General features: G+C 44.8%; 1 protein-coding gene across 1 annotated transcript in view; it reads left to right on the plus strand.

The window, feature by feature from the left end:
- Positions 1 to 243: 243 nt before the first annotated feature.
- Positions 244 to 16,470, plus strand: part of LOC115126861 (microtubule-associated protein 2-like) — a 102,857-nt gene continuing 86,630 nt past the window's right edge. Inside the window, exon 1 of the mRNA XM_065023244.1 lies at positions 244 to 302. The gene's annotated coding sequence lies outside the window, so the exon portion shown is untranslated. The remainder of the gene's footprint in view (positions 303 to 16,470) is intronic.

The following is a 16,470-nucleotide window of genomic DNA, read 5'->3' on the forward strand; positions in this document are numbered from 1 at the left end:
TCCCTGTAAGCAGAGCAAGGCAATGCAGCTACTCACAGAAGCCCATCCATCCTCTTATATGTAGATCCCCACCTGTGTGTGTGTATCTGTATGTGTGTGCGTTGGTGCGCATGCGTGCGTGTGTGGGAGCGAGACCCTGCAACCGTTGGTTGCATACAAATGAATGCGCCACTACTGATGTAATTACGGCATTTGAACGCGGTGGGAGGGGTCAGAGAGACCGACATCTCTTTGCATTGTCACTAGGGCTCAAGGCACAGTGCGCAAGGGATTTATTTATACGGTTCATTTGCCACGAACAGGTAAGGAAAATACCTTATTCAATTTATTCAATTTAAAGGCAAAGCATGGTTAATTATGTTTTAATTAAATTTAAATGAATTGCACTTTCAACACACTTGATTTAGTTTAGATTTTTAAAAGTTTGATGTTCTCGGAATCACTGAATGTGGCTTCTAATCCGAGTTGTTGCGCATTTAGGAAAGGCATGTGTTAAATTGTTTGTGCTTTAGCCTAGTTAAAAATGAGAAGCTTGTTTGTTAACTTGGTAAGAATACTACTGTATTTTACCTTTGAGAAGGAACAAGGTTTGCACATCAGCCTCACCCTTAGGAGAGAAAGGCTTAGTCGGCATGTCCATTTGTCTGCTTTTTTTGCTACCATCTCGTTTAACTTTATTTATTTTTTAAACATCACACCTTTGAGTGTTTATTTGTCTCATAAAAATGCGTAATAAAAAGCCCGTTAGTATTTTTGTTGGTCAACTTGTGAGCGCTCCGGGGCTGCGGGCTATGCCCATTGTTCAGGTCCACCATGCATGGTGCTGAAACGGTGCGGGGGCTGCTCTGGCGGATAACTGCAGTAACCGCACCAGCCTGCTATAGCCTACTCTCTGCCTAATCCCAGATTTGAACTAGGCCTACGGTTTTGTATGGCCACATAGGCCTATTGGTGATATCTTTGTTATTCGTTGTTTATTGTTTATTCACTCTTCATGACGTATAGGCAGGAGCAGTGTTCTAGATCTGATTTGAATGGAGTCTTGGAGCCACGCCGTTAGATACAGGAGACCTGCAGTGTCGTCCTATTTACACCATTCAGCACTGCAGTGGAAACCAATGCCCCACAAACCACGTCGATATGCATTGCAATTGTTAACAATGAAAGAGGCGGGGTCATTTTTTAATTATGACGTTTCGCAGCAATAGACAATATCAAGCATCTGAAAAAACTCTCAGCTCTAAGAGCTTCTGACCCACCCAGACAACTACTTCTGCATTGCCAGGTGCCAACCCTAGACAGCAGCTAGTCTTCTCAGAGTATTGATGTAATAAGGAAATCTACAACATACAGTATAGCTAGTTTACAGGACATTTTCAAAATGTATTTATTAAAAAACACACCTATTTTCCCTCTAAATACTGGGCAGTGCCTAGAGCCCTTAGTTCATATAATGTTATGTGAATCAAATAGCAGTATTGAACTTGTTCTCAACTTGCCTACCTGGTTAAATAAAGGTGAAATAAAAAAATAAAAATAAAAATTGGACATAATTATATTTCCAATATTGAGCCCATTCCACATGATTACATTGTGATTCTGTGCTCTTTGCAAATCCCCCTGTAACAGGCCAGTACAGCTAATAGATGAAAACCTCTATACCTCAGTTTGATGTCATGACACTTTACAGTAGATACTGATCTCATTCGGACTCTGTTTCCATTACTCTGGCCTGACTGGAGTCTGATTGAAGTGCTATAGTGCTGCTATGCGTTCTCTGATCTAACCGCCTGGTCTTTACATCTTGATGGAGTACAGGGACGTTTGAGTTCCCATGTCTGGATGTGAGAATATTCCTGTGTATAATATAGGGTCTGTGGGGATTTAATGTCCACATAAAGCATTCTGTATTGTATAGTGGGATACTATGTTACACATACGGTAGAGGCCTGCCTACTGATCAGTACCTCTGGAAAACATGGATGTGTTATGGGAACCAAATGAAATGAAAACGCTGTGAATGTTACTGTGTGAATACTATAAATGTTACAGTACAGTATAGATGATGAAACAAAGGGGGATGAATCAGAAAATAAACATTGATCAGTAATACACAATATGGTTTGGGTTGGAAGACCCAGAAATAGCTTGGACCTAGCCTGGTTAAACTAGCCTTCAGTCTGTTAACCAGGCTACCTTTGACCCCCTACACTAGTAACACTCCTCCTCAATGTCTTCAATCTAGAGATTAGCGGGTGCTCAGTCCAAGCCAAATGTGGTTTGACAAAGTACATTAGGGAGTACCACTGGACGTGTGTATCCAGTTCCCCCATCTCTCCTGTATGGACATTATTCTATCAGCCTAAACTGGGGTAACTGTAATCACAGGAACGGTAATTGAAATGACCTTAATCACAACCTTGAGCGGTACTCTGACTGAGCCCTGAGGAGCCCCAACGGCGGTTCAGTTTCAATCTTCTCCACACTTTGCTGTTGCAAGCCTGGGAAACTGAGTCTGTCTTCGAGTGCCACGTGGGAAATGGATACACACATCAGCTCTGGTTATGTCAAACATGCACACTTGGCTCGGGAGACTTCATTTTACAGGGTAGAAGTTTTGTTTGGATTGAAAAACCATTCATAGGTCTATTTGTACTGTAGGAGTTTGCAAACAGACTTGACGCTAATGTGCGTTTAGCTTTTGTCATGCAGATTGGGAATAGTGGCTTGCAGTGCCAAAGTGCAGGGGAAACTATTTCTCTGCAGACTCTCTCTTTCTGCCTCTCTCTCTCCTTCTGCCTCTCTCTCTCGCTCTCCCTCTATCTCTCTTGGTGGCTTTTGAGTGAGAGGTATCAGGTGTGTTTGATGAGAGAGAGCCCACATGCAGGCAGGGTTGTTGGCTAACTCCAACCAGACCTACTGTACACTGACAGAGGGAGATACTTTAGCCACATTACACTGTTGAGTCTATCATCAATGGACTTCTCTAACTGTGATGACCTCTAGTAAGACACTGTGCAGTCGTGTATGTGTGTGTATGTGTGTGAACATGGCCTCTCTACAGGCGTCTAATGAGAGGTGGCTGTGGGGTGGTTTAATGTGTGATTAAGTCTCAGGGTGTCTGAGCTGTCTGTGGAGCCTAAGCTAATTCTCACACGTCTAACAGAGCAGCCGGTCTACTGACCTCCAGCTAGGACACACAAATAGGGACATGTGTTGAAATGGGGACTGTTTCATCTTGAGTTTTGACCCATAATAGCCCTCACATTGATCCGTCAGTGCATTATTGAGTGTATGATATGAACTTGTGAACTTTTGTCTCATATCAGCCAGGACTATTGTCTCCCCTGCCTGTCGCCTCTCTGAGGCTCAGCTCTAACTAACTCTGCAGCCCAAATGGCAGCATAGTTCTGATCTCTTCATAGTGCACTACTGGAGCCCTATAGGCCCTGGTCCAAAGTAGTGCACTGTATAGCGCAGGGGTATTCAACTCTCACCCTACGAGGACCAGAGCCTGCTGGTTTTCTGTTCTACCTGATCATTACTGCATCCACTTAGTGTCCCAGGTCTTAATCAGTCTCTGATTAGAGGGAACAATGAAAAAACACAGTGGGACTGTCTTGGAGGTCCAGAGTTGAGTTTGAGGGGTATAGGGAATAGGAAGCCAGTTAGACCGCAGACAGAGTCAGGGCTAAGACCCTGGCTGTGAGTGACCAAGACTCTCCCCTCCCTAGAAGCCACTCTGCCCAATCACTCCTGACAGCCCACGTCACAGTGCATCACAGAGCTGTCCCCTTCCCATATCACAGAGGACACACACTAGGGGACACACTAGGACACACACTAGGACACACACTAGGACACACACTAGAACACACACTAGGACACACACTAGGACACACACTAGGGCATCCACTAGAACACACACTAGGACACACACTAGGACACACACTAGGACACCCACTAGGACACCCACTAGAACACACACTAGGACACACACTAGGACACACACTAGGGCATCCACTAGAACACACACTAGGACACACACTAGGACACACACTAGGACACACACTAGGACACCCACTAGAACACACACTAGGACACACACTAGGACACCCACTAGGACACACACTAGGACACACACTAGGACACACACTAGAACACACACTAGGACACACACTAGGACACACACTACGACACACACTAGAACACACACTAGGACACACACTAGGACACCCACTAGAACACACACTAGGACACACACTAGGACACCCACTAGGACACCCACTAGGACACACACTAGAACACACAAGGACACCCACTAGAACACACACTAGGATATACACTAGGACACCCACTAGAACACACACTAGGTGACACACTCCCATTTAGGGCACTTCGAACCATGTCAACACCCTTCAAATCTATCTACATGCAGAATGCTCTTTATGATAGGATAGAATAGGATAAACTTGAGGAAAATAGTCTTAGACACACTGAGTAGAGCACTTACCAAAATAAAGACGGTCAATTACACAATCACCTGTAAATTACACAATCAACTGTTAATTACACACTATTGTAAATTACACACTCAACATCTATACACAATACATATATTACCCATTACCAATATCATATTACCTGTTACCAATGTCATATTACCCATTACCAATGTCATATTACCTGTTACCAATGTCATATTACCCATTACCAATGTCATATTACCTGTTACCAATGTCATATTACCTGTTACCAATGACATATTACCCATTACCAATGTCATATTACCTGTTACCAATGACATATTACCCATTACCAATGTCATATTACCTGTTACCAATGTCATATTACCTGTTACCAATGTCATATTACCTGTTACCAATGACATATTACCCATTACCAATGTCATATTACCTGTTACCAATGTCATATTACCCATTACCAATGTCATATTACCTGTTACCAATCTCATATTACCTGTTACCAATCTCATATTACCTGTTACCAATGACATATTACCCATTACCAATGTCATATTACCTGTTACCAATGACATATTACCTGTTACCAATGTCATATTACCTGTTACCAATGTCATATTACCTGTTACCAATGTCATATTATCCATTACCAATGTCATATTACCTGTTACCAATGACATATTACCTGTTACCAATGTCATATTACCTGTTACCAATGTCATATTACCCATTACCAATGTCATATTACCTGTTACCAATGACATATTACCTGTTACCAATGACATATTACCTGTTACCAATGTCATATTACCCATTACCAATGTCATATTACCTGTTACCAATGACATATTACCTGTTACCAATGTCATATTACCTGTTACCAATGTCATATTACCTGTTACCAATGACATATTACCCATAACCAATGTCATATTACCCATAACCAATGTCATATTACCTGTTACCAATGTCATATTACCCATTACCAACGTCATATTACCCATTACCAATGTCATATTACCTGTTACGAATGTCATATTACCCATTACCAATGTCATATTACCCATTACCAACGTCATATTACCCATTACCAATGTCATATTACCTGTTACCAATGTCATATTACCTGTTACCAATGTCATATTACCCATTACCAATGTCATATTACCTGTTACCAATGTCATATTACCTGTTAACAATGTCATATTACCCATTACCAATGTCATATTACCTGTTACCAATGTCATATTACCTGTTACCAATGTCATATTACCCATTACCAATGTCATATTACCCATTACCAATGTCATATTACCCATTACCAATGTCATATTACCCATTACCAATGTCATATTACCTGTTACCAATGTCATATTACCCATTACCAATGTCATATTACCTGTTACCAATGTCATATTACCTGTTACCAATGTCATATTACCCATAACCAATGTCATATTACCTGTTACCAATGTCATATTACCTGTTACCAATGTCATATTACCCATTACCAACGTCATATTACCCATTACCAATGTCATATTACCTGTTACCAATGTCATATTACCCATTACCAATGTCATATTACCTGTTACCAATGTCATATTACCCATTACCAACGTCATATTACCTGTTACCAATGACATATTACCCATTACCAATGTCATATAGGTCTTGTACAACCACATGCATGTACCACCTGTTTATGAAAATATCTCTCAAATGCAGAAACACTAGTCTTGTTTACAATTGTGTCACAGGGTTGTGTGGGCCTTCTAGGACGATGTACTGTATGTCCTACTGGGGTCTATAGGACGATGTACTGTATGTCCTACTGAGGTCTATAGGACAATGTACTGTATGTCCTACTGAGGTCTATAGGACGATGTACTGTATGTCCTACTGGGGTCTATAGGACGATGTACTGTATGTCCTACTGAGGTCTATAGGCCGATGTTCTGTATGTCCTACTGGGGTCTACAGGACGATGTTCTGTATGTCCTACTGGGGTCTACAGGACGATGTTCTGTATGTCCTACTGGGCCCTGTAGGACGATGTTCTGTATGTCCTACTGGGCCCTATAGGACGATGTGCTGTGTGTCCTACTGGGGTTTATTGGACGATGTACTGTAGGTCCTACTGGGGTCTATAGGCCGATGTGCTGTATGTCCTACTGGGGTCTATAGGACGATGTTCTGTAAGTCCTACTGGGGTCTATAGGACGATGTTCTGTATGTCCTACTGGGGTCTATATGACGATGTTCTGTATGTCCTACTGGGGTCTATAGGCCGATGTTCTGTATGTCCTATTGGGGTCTATAGGCCGATGTTCTGTATGTCCTACTGGGGTCTATAGGACGATGTACTGTACGTCCTACTGGGGTCTATAGGACAATGTACTGTATGTCCTACTGGGGTCTATAGGACAATGTTCTGTATGTCCTACTGTGGATTTATCTCTTCAAGTGTTTCATACTTTGTGATGACATCCTCTGTTGCTTCAGTGTGTCCTCCTTCCAGACCTCTCCGTTAGAGCACAAACATGCAGACAACTGCTCATTAACACATTCTTCACAATATGTGTTTCTATTTTAGGAACTGGTTCCTCCAGACTCTCATTAGGCAAAACACAACGAAAGGAGAGTGATAGGACAGGAGGAGAGGAGAGGAGAGGAGAGTAATAGGACAGGAGGAGAGGAGAGGAGGAGAAGAGGGTGATAGTACAGGAGGAGAGGCGAGGAGGAGAGGAGAGTGAGAGGACAGGAGGAGAGGAGAGGAGAAGAGGAGTGAGAGGACAGGAGGAGAGGAGAGGAGAGGAGAGGAGGAGAAAAGGAGAAAAGGAGAAGAGAGGATAGGAGAAGAGAGGAGAAGAGGAGAAAAGGAGAGGAGAGGGATAGGAGAAGAGAGGAGAAGGGGAGCGTGATAGGAGAGGAGGAGAGGAGAGGAGAGAAGAAGAGAGGAGAAGAGGAGCATGATAGGAGAGGAGAGGAGAGGAGAGGAGAGGAGAGGAGAGGAGAGGAGAGAAGAAGAGAGGAGAAGAGGAGCATGATAGGAGAGGAGAGGAGAGGAGAGGAGAGGAGAGGAGAGGAGAGGAGAGGAGAGGAGAGGAGAGGAGAGGAGAGGAGAGGAGAGGAGGTGAATGATAGGAGAGGAAGAGGAGGAGAGTGACATCAGAGAGAGAGAGGAGGAGAGAGACAGCAGAGAGAGAGAGGAGAAGGAGAGTGACAGCAGAGAGAGAGAGGAGAAGGATGGTGACAGCAGAGAGAGAGAGGAGAAGGAGAGTGACAGCAGAGAGAGAGAGAGGAGAAGGAGAGTGACAGCAGAGAGAGAGAGGAGAAGGAGAGTGACAGCAGAGAGAGAGAGAGGAGAAGGAGGGTGACAGCAGAGAGAGAGAGGAGAAGGAGAGTGACAGCAGAGAGAGAGAGGAGGAGAGTGACAGCAGAGAGAGGAGAAGGAGAGTGACAGCAGAGAGAGAGGAGAAGGAGAGTGACAGCAGAGAGAGAGAGGAGAAGGAGAGTGACAGCAGAGCGAGAGAGGAGAAGGAGAGTGACAGCAGAGAGAGAGAGAGGAGAAGGAGAGTGACAGCAGAGAGAGAGAGAGGAGAAGGAGAGTGACAGCAGAGAGAGAGAGGAGGAGGGTGACAGCAGAGAGAGAGAGAGGAGAAGGAGAGTGACAGCAGAGAGAGAGAGGAGGAGAGTGACAGCAGAGAGAGAGAGAGAGGAGGAGAGTGACAGCAGAGAGAGGAGAAGGAGAGTGACAGGAGGTCTCGTCTTGGTCCTGCTTGTGCCCCCAGTCCACTGGTGGGTAAGAAACCGATAATGAGTCTAGCTCCCAGGATCTCTGGCCCCAGGCCCTGCTGTTAGTTAGCCTAGTGTAAATAGCCTACCGTAACCATTCAGCCTTTATGGCTTCCAGATGTTAGAGGCTAAACATTGCCGCTTGTTTTCACTAACCCTCTGCAACAGTCCACAGACAGCAGTAAATATCCTGCTTGGGCAAGATGTGGAAAGCGGCTGGCCTCTCATTCAACAGTGAATGAACCCCTTTGTTGGTCGTCCCCACATTGTTCACTATATCACTCATGTTGAGTTTCGCAACCACTTGATAGGCAATGTCATGCTTTTTATGTGTGAATGTGTTTTTTGGTCAAATGTTGTGGAAAGGTTTGGGGGAAACCAGCGTGCAACATGGAAATAATTCCTTCCTGTCGACTCCCTGGGGATGAAGGGCACATTTCTGCTCAAGAGTCCGGCGCTTCCCAATACCTCATGATGAAGACCTCTCATCTCTGTGTGTGTGTGTGTGTGTGTGTGTGTGTGTGTGTGTGTGTGTGTGTGTGTGTGTGTGTGTGTGTGTGTGTGTGTGTGTGTGTGTGTGTGTGTGTGTGTGTGTGTGTGTGTGTGTGAGAGAGAGAGAGAAGCCCTAATTCGGTGGCAGTGCACAGAGAGTCCCTCTATTAAGTCAGTGTGAAACACAGGACCAGATGGGAGGGTCTGAATGCACTGCAACATTACATGACATTCCTGCAGGCTTTTATAAGACTGTTTTAACACAGCAGCTGTGTGTGTGTGTGTGTGTGTGTGTGTGTGTGTGTGTGTGTGTGTGTGTGTGTGTGTGTGTGTGTGTGTGTGTGTGTGTGTGTGTGTGTGTGTGTGTGTGTGTGTGTGTGTGTGTGTGTGTGTGTGTGTGTGTGTGTGTGTGTGTGTGTGTGTTGCGCGTGCGTGCGTGCGTGGCCTTTGGATGCTGGCCAGGTTGGCTTATTATGCAATTGGGCGTACAAAATAAGTATTGTGGGACTTGTAAGGAGTTGTTTCCTGGACACCCCAATACACAGGCTCTCACACTCTCATCTTGGCACTCGACTTGTCCTGCACCCTTATTAGTAGTAGTACGGTAGTCAGCCCTCCACTCTGTATTGGCATGTCCTCCTCTAGCTACAACCCCCTGATCTCTGTAAAGTGTTGACTGCCTAGTGCCCAGTGTGCCCCACAAGGGTCTCCGTCACCACGACAACGCCTGCCATGGAAACAAGAGCCTTGAGGGATCAGCCCTTTGAGGCTTACTCAATCTATAGGGTCTCTGTGTATCACTGTCTGGATCTATAGGGTCTCTGTGTATCACTGTCTGGATCTATAGGGCCTGTGTGTATCTCTGTCTGGATATATAGGGTCTCTGTGTATCTCTGTCTGGATCTATAGGGTCTCTGTGTATCATTGTCTGGATCTATAGGGCCTGTGTGTATCTCTGTCTGGATATATAGGGTCTCTGTGTATCTCTGTCTGGATATATAGGGTCTCTGTGTATCTCTGTCTGGATCTATAGGGTCTCTGTGTATCACTGTTTGGATCTATAGGGCCTGTGTGTATCTCTGTCTGGATATATAGGGTCTCTGTGTATCACTGTCTGGATCTATAGGGCCTGTGTGTATCACTGTCTGGATATATAGGGTCTCTGTGTATCTCTGTCTACTATTTAGATGGAGCCAGAGGGCAGAGAGATATACAGCAGGGGCAGGCTACCCCAAAACACTCCGCATATCCTCTTCTCTACACTACTGAACAATACTCTACTCTACTCTACAGTACACTACACTATTCTACTCTACTCTACTATACTGAACACTACTCTACTCTACTCTACTGAACAATACTCTACTCTACGCTACTCTACTCTACACTACTGAACACTACTCAACTCTACTCTACTGTACTGTACTCTACTAAACAATACTCTACTCTGCACTACTCTACTCTACACTACTGAACACTACTCTTCTCTACTCTACTGAACATTACTCTACTAAATACTACTCTACTCTACTGAACACTACTCTACTCTACTGAACACTACTCTACTCTACTGAACACTACTCTACTGAACACTACTCTACTGAACACTACTCTACTCTACTGAACACTACTCTGCTCTACTCTACTGAACACTACTCTACTCTACACTACTCTACACTACTGAACACTACTCAACTCTACTCTACTGTACTGTACTCTACTAAACACTACTCTACTCTGCACTACTCTACTCTACACTACTGAACACTACTCTTCTCTACTCTACTGAACATTACTCTACTCTACTGAACACTACTCTACACTACTCTACTCTACTGAACATTACTCTACTCTACTGAACACTACTCTACACTACTCTACTCTACTGAACAATACTCTACTCTACTGAACACTACTCTACACTACATTACTGAACACTACTCTACTCTACACTACTGAACCCTACTCTACTGAACACTACTCTACTCTACTGAACACTACTCTACTCTACTGTACTGAACACTATACTACTCTACTCTACTGAACAGTACTCTACTGAACACTACTCTACTAAACACTACTCTACTCTACTGAACACTACTCTACTGAACTCTACTCTACTCTACTCTACTGAACACTACTCTACTCTACTGAACACTACTCTACTGAACACTACTCTACTCTACTAAACACTACTCTACTCTACTGAACACTACTCTACTCTACTGAACACTACTCTACTGAACACTACTCTACTCTACTAAACACTACTCTACTCTACTCTACTGAACACTACTCTACTGAACACTACTCTACTCTACTGAACACTACTCTACTGAACTCTACTCTACTCTACTGAACACTACTCTACTCTACTGAACACTACTCTACTCTACTGTACACTATTTTACTCTACTCTACTGAACACTACACTACTCTACTGAACACTACTCTACACTACTGAACACTACTCTACTGAACACTACTCTACTCTACACTACTGAACACTACTCTACTGAACACTTCTCTACTCTACTGAACACTACTCTACACTACACTACTGAACACTACTCTACACTACACTATTGAACCCTACACTACACTACTGAACTCTACACTACTGAACACTACTCTACTCTAGATGTTTTTGACAGGTGTTACAATGCTTTGTAACCTCTTCATAGCACATTCGTTTCAATCTCACAGGACAAATAGTGAGTCCAGGAATTCCCTGATTAAATCAAACGATTGCCCTATGACCCTTGAGTGGACTCTCCTCTTATTGGTGTTACCGTGGTAAATTGACTATGTAGTGAAGAACGTCACCCCCAAACTGACCTCAGTAGTGTTAGTTCGACAGTGATCTGTGTTAGGGTCCGTTGGCGCTCTAGCCGCTCTCACTTGAACCTTGTGCCATGCCATTATTGGACGGCTGGTAGAGCAAAAGAGCAAAAGGTTGCTGTCTGGAATACCCAAGCAGACAAGGTGAAGCACAATCAAACATTTGACTGGACCTATCAGGGTGTGTGTTTGCTGCACAGGAACACACAAAATAGATCAATGCAGATGGCTTGGAGCTGGTGACTGCTGACAGTAAGGGACTGAGCCTAGGAGACTGTCTGTCTGCCTGTCTCTCTGACTCTGTCTCTATGTATGTCTGTGCATATTTCTGTGTGTGTTTGTGTGTGTGTGCGTGTGTGTGTGTGTGTGTGTGTGTGTGTGTGTGTGTGTGTGTGTGTGTGTGTGTGTGTGTGTGTGTGTGTGTGTGTTCAAGTAGAGGGGGAGAAGGGGGCGTTCTGACGCTTGAACTCCTCTGCCTCATTATTTTCAGCATCATAAATCCCAGTATAATACCACTAGGGTCATTAGCTTTATGTCCTGGCCTGTCGCTCCATAAACAGTGTGAGAACTCTCTCCTGGTGTCATTTAGCTCTGTGACAAAGTGTGAGAGAGACAGAGGCTTCTATCTTCCTTGTACTGTATGTGTGTGTGTGTGTCATCTTAAACTGCGAGGGACTGCAGATGATGCGTGTTTGTGTGTGTGTTGGCGTGCACGTGTGCTTTACCAGGCATGTTATGCTGACGTGCTGTAGGCGTCTGGACCACTAACTGCCTGTCTCACCATTAGAACCTGGGGTGTATTCAGTCAGCTGAAACGTTCAGATAGAAACCATTCCTTAGTCTACATGACAAGCAATCATAACTGTTCTACGCAAGACATTTCTATCTGAACATTGAATAACATTTTGGTCTCTTGAACAGGACCGATGGCTTCAGGAAGGATTACAACTTCCTTGTGTGACAACGAGAGCTAGCCAATAGCTTTCATCTATCCATGGTCCGTGTTGTCTATGTGTCTTTTTACATGAGTATATGGGGAATCTGAGACACTGAACACTTTATCCCTCTCTAACGTTCCTCTGGATTCTTAGCCTCTCGGGAACAACAAAACTGTCCTCTGGTGTTTTCCTCCCTCGATAAACCCTGCTGATGGATTTTGTGGGTTTTTGCAGTGACCGTGTGGAGACAGAGGTTGGTTTACAGAGCCTGCGGCGCTGTGCTGTCCATTACATGCAACAATGTGGCTATTTGGTCACTGTGTCCTTTTTCTACCCAGTGTACCAAGGACATACTCAAAAGTCACCTCCTCTGGTGTCTCTCGACAGCAATAGTTAAAGATTTGGAATAAGGCTTCGATGACAGAATGATAGCCATTTTAGAGTGTATCTGAGGAATGTATAAAAGCAGATTTCCTAAAAAGCATTTCTCATGATACTCACAGCACAAATATATCTCACCGTTGTTGTTGTTGTTGGGTCTGCTTTGATTCGCCACACCCGTACTGTCTGTCCCTGTGATGTATGATGTATCATGGTGTGTGTGGTGACAGAGTCTGACTGCAAAGCTGCTCAGGCTGCCACTGGTATGTGGTCTGATGTGATCAGCATCCCTGTCATGTCTTGCCAGTCGTTAGCTAGCTTTGATGAGCTAGCTAGCACTCCTGAGGTAGGCGTCGGCCACAGATATGGATACATTAGCCTACATACAGTGTGTTGGTTTGATGTTACGTCACTTTGTGCTCGCTGTACAATGTGTTGGCTACATGGCTCTCAAGACAGGTGTGTTGTGCTTTCAGGGTGTGGATCTAAGAACAAAACACTTTGCCAAAGATGCATTTCTAGTCTGGGACCATATCTGGTTCTAGTCTGGGACCATATCTGGTTCTAGTCTGGGACCTTATCTGTTTCTAGTCTGGGACCATATCTGGTTCTAGTCTGGGCCATATCTGATTCTAGCCTGGTACCATATCTGGTTCTAGTCTGGGACCATATCTGGTTCCAGCCTGGGACCATATCTGGTTCTAGCCTGGTACCATATATGCTTCTAGTCTGGGACCATATCTGTTTCTAGTCTGGGACCATATCTGTTTCTAGTCTGGGACCATATCTGATTCTAGTCTGGGACCATATCTGGTTCTAGTCTGGGACCATATCTGTTTCTAGTCTGGGCCATATCTGATTCTAGCCTGGTACCATATCTGGTTCTAGTCTGGGACCATATCTGTTTCTAGTCTGGGCCATATCTGATTCTAGCCTGGTACCATATCTGGTTCTAGTCTGGGACCATATCTGGTTCTAGTCTGGGACCATATCTGGTTCTAGTCTGGGCCATATCTGATTCTAGCCTGGTACCATATCTGGTTCTAGTCTGGGACCATATCTGGTTCCAGCCTGGGACCATATCTGGTTCTAGCCTGGTACCATATATGCTTCTAGTCTGGGACCATATCTGGTTCTAGTCTGGGACCATATCTGGTTCTAGTCTGGGACCATATCTGGTTCTAGTCTGGGACCATATCTGGTTCTAGTCTGGGCCATATCTGATTCTAGCCTGGTACCATATCTGGTTCTAGTCTGGGACCATATCTGGTTCCAGCCTGGGACCATATCTGGTTCTAGTCTGGGACCATATCTGGTTCTAGTCTGGGACCATATCTGTTTCTAGTCTGGGACCTTATCTGTTTCTAGTCTGGGACCATATCTGGTTCTAGTCTGGGCCATATCTGATTCTAGCCTGGTACCATATCTGGTTCTAGTCTGGGACCATATCTGGTTCCAGCCTGGGACCATATCTGGTTCTAGCCTGGTACCATATATGCTTCTAGTCTGGGACCATATCTGGTTCTAGTCTGGGACCATATCTGGTTCTAGCCTGGTACCAGGCTATGGTCTCTGCAGTCCTCTACAACTCACCACTTCTTCTCATGTAATTGATAAACACAAATTAGGCTTCTCTGAAGACTCTCTGGGCTGACCTATCACAGACAGTGATTTTGAACATGGGCACCGCTACCAGGGGCCCCCAAGGCTCTGTCTTCTGTCCTACCCTCATTCACATGCTAATCTCAGGCCATCTGCTCCATGCTTTAGGGCCCACGTGATAGCCCCCTTTCCCACTCCACTTGCTCCCTGGTAGGGGAACCCTCCCCAGGGTCCCCACTGCTTCTACACTCATCCACTCCAAAGTGACACACACACACACACACACACACACACACACACACACACACACACACACACACACACACACACACACACACACACACGCACACACACACACAGAAATATGTGCACTCATGCACTCATGCATACACACCCTCCTCCATTTTCATCGCAAGGTCAAAGACCCCTTCTCCCAGAGGAGATGAGCACAGTACAAAGTAGTTATCTTTCAGGATGACCTCTCACGATACTGGAGCTGTCTTTCAGGATGACCTCTCACGATACTGGAGCTGTCTTTCAGGATGACCCCTCACGATACTGGAGCTGTCTTTCAGGATGACCCTTCACAATACTGGAGCTGTCTTTCAGGATAACCCCTCACAATACTGGAGCTGTCTTTCAAGATGACCTCTCACGATACTGGAGCTGTCTTTCAAGATTACCTCTCACGATACTGGAGCTGTCTTTCAGGATGACCTCTCACGATACTGGAGCTGCCTTTCAGGATGACCTCTCACGATACTGGAGCTGTCTTTCAGGATGACCCCTCACAATACTGGTGCTGTCTTTCAGGATGACCTCTCACAATACTGGAGCTGTCTTTCAGGATGACCTCTCACGATACTGGAGCTGTCTTTCAGGATGATCTCTCACAATACTGGAGCTGTCTTTCAGGATGACCCCTCACAATACTGGAGCTGTCTTTCAGGATGACCTCTCACAATACTGGAGCTGTCTTTCAGGATGAACTCTCACAATACTGGAGCTGTCTTTCAGGATGACCTCTCACAATACTGGAGCTGCCTTTCAGGATGACCTCTCACAATACTGGAGCTGTCTTTCAAGATGACCTCTCACAATACTGGAGCTGTCTTTCAGGATGACCTCTCACAATACTGGAGTTCACTACTACATTGCTTAATGACCCCTCACCTCTACCCTGCTCTGCACTGGAATGTCAGCCGTTGTTAGCCAGGGTGTTAGCGGGGCAATTAAAAAATGTGGTGTCCGAGGTACTGCTGCTAGCATTAGCTTAGCTATGAGTTGTGCTCCCCCTCTTTTGGAGTGAGCATGCTTTTCTCTGTTTCTCCCGGACTTCCACTGTCTCTCTGCCTCTGTCTGTCTCGCCAACAACTAAGGCAATGCAGTAAGTAAATAAATATGGTCATTTAGCAGCTGCTTTTATTCAATGGGGCTTACAGAACTATCGACATACCAGTGTATTATTTTGTAATATTTGAACTCAAGCTTGTATGTTTCCATGCCAAGGCCAGCTATTTCCTGTGTGGAGAGAGACTGCAGCATCACGTGTGAATCAGGCTTGACCCAAAACATGAAGGAAAGAGCTAGAAGATTTAACCTTTTTTCTCTGCATTCATATCTGAGCTAGTGAAAACATACACAGTCTCAGTCACACACACACACACACACACACACACACACACACACACACACACACAAACACACACACACACACACACACACACACACACACACAACCCCAATTGGTCCTGCCCAGCAACATTCCCCTCAGTCTGCAGTAGTGATGAGTTGAGTCAGTGTGACAGAGCCATGGAAAGAGGATGTCACAAGGGTGCATTCTTGGTGCAGCGTCCCTCAGTGGTTGATGACTGATGCACCACCAGCACCATCTGTCTGTCTCTGTCTCTTTCTATGTCTCTGTCTGTCTCTTT

Source organism: Oncorhynchus nerka, linkage group LG2, assembly GCF_034236695.1.
Source record: "Oncorhynchus nerka isolate Pitt River linkage group LG2, Oner_Uvic_2.0, whole genome shotgun sequence".
NCBI classification, from domain to species: domain Eukaryota; kingdom Metazoa; phylum Chordata; class Actinopteri; order Salmoniformes; family Salmonidae; genus Oncorhynchus; species Oncorhynchus nerka.